Genomic DNA, 6,000 nt, shown 5'->3' with positions numbered 1-6,000 from the left:
ACGTAACGTGACACAGTAAGGCAAAATATCAACCTAGTGTCCTATTATGAAATTAATAAGCACCTATTACTAGTTATAACATTATTTTATGGATCTAGAGTTTAAGTATATGAAGTAAGTACCAAATGTTTATGTCACCAATGACTATTATGTACCAAATATAAACGTATATACGCTTTTGTCTATATGTAATTGTGTATGTCCTTGTTTATATGTAATTGTACCCATGTATCTACTAGTGTTATCACATATCTTAGCACTGTATAGTTAATATACATCTATTACGCACTGAATAATCATGTACCTAATGTGTCTGTACACAAAATGTCTGTATATATGTATATGAATTTATGTTCTGTATGTATGATAATGTAACTATGCATCTGCACATTTTATCCTGTAACACGGCACCGTATCGCAAAGAACTAACTAGAGCCTTACTCTAAAATTAATTGCACCAATTATCTGTTCAGCATTGTATTAAGTACCTATTGTTAATGTATGTTAAAGTAGCACTTACCTAACGCTTGGGTATCCACTAATTACTGTGTACCTAATACACGTGTTTTAATATATTTGTACATTGGTTAATGTACTTAGGAAACAGTACAAATAATTCAGTAGCAAGACACTGTACCACACAGTACTAATCTACGGTCTAACTTTTAATTCATTGTACTAATTACTTATTCCAGCATAACATTGCGCACCTAATATTTCAGTATGTACACGTCTTCTGTAATCTAATGATAATGCTTCAAAGGATCATAGTGTACTCAACATATGAGTACACACATTATGTATATATGCTACCGTATCCAGGCTTTTGCATACACCTTGTAACATGGCAATGTATTATCCAGTGTCTAACATTAATTAGCTTTAACGCCACTGTATGAAGCACCAAATTTGTATGTATGTTTATATATTAGTCTATTAGCACAATGAACACGTATGGTTATCTAGATAAAGGTGGACGTGGCGCTATACCGATTAACCGTATTGGTAGAGGGGTGGTGCCCACGTCCTCCGTCTCATGTCGCATTTCATGTATATGCACATCATTTCCATGTGATCAATTATATATACAGATCATAAATGTTTATAAGATAATCATTACAATGATAAACATTTTCTTATAAACATTCAATCACCATTTCCATGTGATCAATTATATATACAGATCATAAATGTTTATATTAAATGTTATGCAAAACTAGTAATTAGAAGTTCCATTCTAGGTTTTAGAAAAAATATTCTTGTTTTCCGAGAGCATAATTTAAACTTTTTATTTTCAGAGAAGCTTACGTTTTAATTTGCGTATTTATTGCAAATATTTAAAGCTAATTATGTTTCCGAAGTTTGTGGACTAGTGCTTATATACAGAAATATATGTAAATATAATTGTGAACTTACATGTATTTATTTATTTATTTAGTAAATCTTTTTTAGATTGATAAACTTTCCTCATGTTTACAGCATTTGATTAGATTTTCTCATCAGTTTTTACTGTTTAAGCCGTAATTATTTAAACTACGAGCTTATTTTCTTCTGTTTTTTGCTTATCGTTATTTTGTTTCTGTTGAGGGTTATTTCAAAACTAAACTTTCATGGAGCTACTTGATTGGCATTACCTATCGCATCTGCTCGCTTCGTGTCTCTGTGTGACGTTTGGTAATTTTAGGAATGTTTATTATTACATATATTGCGTTATTTTTATATGCATTTAATACAAGCTACAAATTTTCTCAATACTTCAAATACGTTTTAGCTCAAAAAGGGCATTGGTCCCGAATTGGTTTCGAAACGGCATTTTGCGTCGAAATGCGTTGTGTCGCTTGCTGCCACCAATATTATAGCTCTGTCTTAAAGAAATTAAATAATGAAGAATCCGCATGAATGTATATATGTTTTTTGCCCTGTAAAAAATCAACGGCACTTACAGCCATCAAAGTTTGAATAACGTAATCCTCCACCCGAACATGGGCACCTGGAAGACAGAATTTTGAATTTCAAATTTGTTTTATTATCTAGTTCTCCTTTTGTAAATCCTTAATGTATTTTTGATTAACAAACTCAACGATTTCAAAGCGAGCGGTGGCAGCGCTGTAAGGAATAAAACATTTTTATCTCCAGCGCACGAGACTGTCTATCGAAAATTCTGAAGGTATGCTGTTTTTAAATATTTTCTGATTTTGCTGTTGAATTGAATTTTATGTGGAGTAAGTCACCAAAGGTTGTAGGGTTTATATTTATTTTAACTAACATTTATTTTAAGTTTAAACTATCTTTCCTGTCAAGCCTTACTTTCCCCTGGAATTGCCAATGCCAGAGTATGTGAATTTTAGTAGAACGCGCAAGGATTCAAATTGTCAGCGGAAGTAATCTGAGTTAAATAGAAGGGAAACGAGTTCGAAAGAGTGCTTTCTTGCTTTACGAGCGTGGAGGTGGCTAGTTAGAAATTGAAGAACCACGCGTTTCGGCCTGTGTGCTTGCCTCGGCAGATTGTTAATCTTTCAACGTAATATTCAGAAGTTTGCTGAATTATCAGCGGTATCTTAGAACGCTGTGAGGTTAGTTACGTTTAGAGAGCCTCGTAGTTAGTCACTTGTTATTATTCTTTTTTGAGTTTCTTATTTTTATTTTACCGCCGGGTCGGCGTAGTTTGTGAGCGTCAAGAGCACTCATTTGTAATTTCTAAAGTTGAATAAAAAGGGATTTAAACCATTCTCAAGACTTTGTCTACTTTCCAGTTCTCAGCAGTCACCACTATTGTTGCGTGCAGGTTGGAAGCGCGCAACATTACAAGGTCATCAAATGTTAATGTAAGTCACCAAATGTGAATGTAAGTGAATCATCAATTTTTTTTTTTTTTTTTTTTTTTTTTTTTTTTTTAAGAAAAAGAGACCCTCGTGCACCACAAAGTATCACACGAGACTTACAAATCGTAAGTAAAAAAGGCAAACTTGTAAATAATATCATCAGTTTTCAACAATACAATGAAATCATACACAAAGATTAAAAAAAAACACACAAGTAAATACAAAAGTATAAAAATGTATAAAGAAATCATTAACAATGTTTAAAATAAAAGTCAACAAAATCGTTGAAAGCTCGGTAGGCGGAAGTCGAAGATACAAAATCATAACATTTCGGCGGCCAATGAATTCCAACTAATTTTAATCTACATTTCAAAAGATTTCTTGTCAAAAAGCAGGTGGAAAACACTTTGCTGAACGTTAAGACTGCAATTACACAAATTGGAAGATGTCAGCTTTAAATCGTTCAAGATAAACATTAAACTTACTGTGTCCAGACAAAAATTACGTAACTTTAAAATTGAGCAACAAGTCTTACTTTTCAGTCTTTCAAAAATAGTTGAGAAGAAAGTTTTTGTAACAGATCCCTTATCAGAAGAGATATAATCGCAGTTCCACCGCTCAATCATTTTAGCTTTGAATGTTTTTTTTAAATAAGATTTTGGAATATTTACATCAACATTAATATCATTTTTAGTTGCATTCTTAGCAAGCCAATCAGCTCTCTCGTTTCCATAATTACCCGAATGACCACGGACAAATGTAAAAAACACTGAATACCCTTTTTCACCAGATCTCCGAGAGACTGCTGTATATTAACAATAATATCATTACATAAAGAGGTATTTTTAAGAGATTCGAGGGAAGAGAGTGAATCCGTACAGATTAAGTAGCTGGAACCACGTCCATCCTGGCTAATTATCCACTTGACTGCAAAATTAATACACAGAAGCTCAGAAATATATACAGTACATTCATTTCTAATGCAAAATTGGTGACACTCAATTTCAATATCATCTTCAAAAATAACATAAGCAAAACCAACTTTATCATCAATCCTACTACCATCCGTATGCAACACAATTGAGAATGAATTTACATCAGTGTCCATACTATCCAGAATCTGTACTGGTTGTCTTACAGAAGGATGTGGTGGAACAGACAAGGGCAATAAACGATCAAAATGAGAATTGGAGTAATTTGCAAGACTATTCTTGTAATCTATAAAAGTCAGAATAAACAAATCATGGGGTGGAAATCCGGCAAGAGAGAAAACAGCATTGTAACTAATAGTTTGGTAACCCCTTATTCGTCTTTGAACTCGAAGCAGGCGTTTAGAGTTAATTTTGTTTTACAGAGACAATCCCCAAGCTCTACATTCATATGAAATAAAGGGTACAATGCCTTGTTTATATATAATTGCACTAACATTCGACTTAACACCAAAACTATTACATGCAATTCGATTTAGCCCACGCTGAAGTCTCTCACATTTATTAGAAATATAGGAGATATGCTTTTTCCAGTTAAATTTGCTGTCAAACAAAACACCTAAATATTTAATTTAATTCACCCTCTCAAGAGGATTGTCATTTAAAAGCAATTGATATCCTTCATAAGTAGCATTTTTTTCTATCAATAAACATGGTCTTGGATTTTGCATGGTTAAAGTTTAACTTAAAATCTATTGACCAATGATAAATGAAATCTAAAACATATTGGGCGACACGAAAAGCTTTTTGCATTTCTTTCCCTTGAATACAAATCAACAAATCATCTGAAAAAGCAATGACTTCACAACTGAAGAGATCAGAAAGTTTCTGTAAGAGATCATTCATAATAATAATCCAAAGCTTGGGACCGGACACAGAGCCTTGTGGACATCCTCTCTGAGGTCATCAAATGTTAATGATAAAAAAGTCCCCCCCCCAAAAAAAAAAAATAAAAAACTTAACTAAGATTAATATGATGAGCTGAGAAAATATTTAAAAAAATCTGAATGGTTTCAGATTTTAAATTACGACCAAAGGGGCGTTTTTTTAGCATTTTTTTCTGTTACCTTTATTTATTAAATATCACGTTCTTCGCACTTAAACCATAAAATTCAGTTCATGAGCAATATCGCAAAAGGGTTTTAAATTGAGCATATGTTTAGAATTTTTGATACAGAGCCTCGCGCGTTGGAGATAAAAATGTTTTTTCTGCACAACGTTGCCATTGCTCGCTTTGAAATCCTTGAGTTTGTTAATCAAAAATTCGTCAAAGTTTTAAAAAATAGGAAATCGATCATAAAACAAATTTCAAATTTCAAATTTGGTCTTCCACATGCTCATATTCGTTGGAGGATTACGTTATTCAAAATTCGATGACTCTATGTACCGTTGTTTTATCACAATACGAGAAATATACATACATTTATGCAGATTTTTCATTATTTAATTTCTTCAAATATAATGCAGGACTCTAACATTTTGTGGCAACAGTTTGAAAAGTGAACCGACATTTATGAGTCCGACGCAAAATGCCAAAACGAAACTAATAGTCCTTCGGGATTCAAATCCCTTTGGACTAAAAAAAAAAAAAAAAAAAAAAAAAAAACAGCAGAGTAAATTAGTCTAAAGAAGGGAAATGAGAAAATTGGGTTAATCTTTGGATTATGGTAACTTGGCGATTTTTTGGCGAAAATTTGGCGACCAACCATGCAACAGCAACCTGCTAGTTTTTGTTTGGACGCCATTTTGTTTTCACGAAGTAAAGGCAATTTTTAGTCCAAAGGGATTTGAATCCCGAAGGACTATTAGTTTCGTTTTGGCATTTTGCGTCGGACTCATAAATGTCGGTTCACTTTTCAAACTGTTGCCACAAAATGTTAGAGTCCTGCATTATATTTGAAGAAATTAAATAATGAAAAATCTGCATAAATGTATGTATATTTCTCGTATTGTGATAAAACAACGGTACATAGAGTCATCGAATTTTGAATAACGTAATCCTCCAACGAATATGAGCATGTGGAAGACCAAATTTGAAATTTGAAATTTGTTTTATGATCGATTTCCTATTTTTTAAAACTTTGACGAATTTTTGATTAACAAACTCAAGGATTTCAAAGCGAGCAATGGCAACGTTGTGCAGAAAAAACATTTTTATCTCCAGCGCGTGAGTCTCTGTATCGGAAATT

Source organism: Stegodyphus dumicola, chromosome 12 (assembly GCF_044657685.1).
Source record: "Stegodyphus dumicola isolate Sdum_Otavi_A_Nest chromosome 12, ASM4465768v1".
Lineage (NCBI taxonomy): Eukaryota > Metazoa > Arthropoda > Arachnida > Araneae > Eresidae > Stegodyphus > Stegodyphus dumicola.
The sequence above is the reverse complement of the archived record's forward strand: the minus strand, read 5'-3'. Positions refer to the sequence as shown.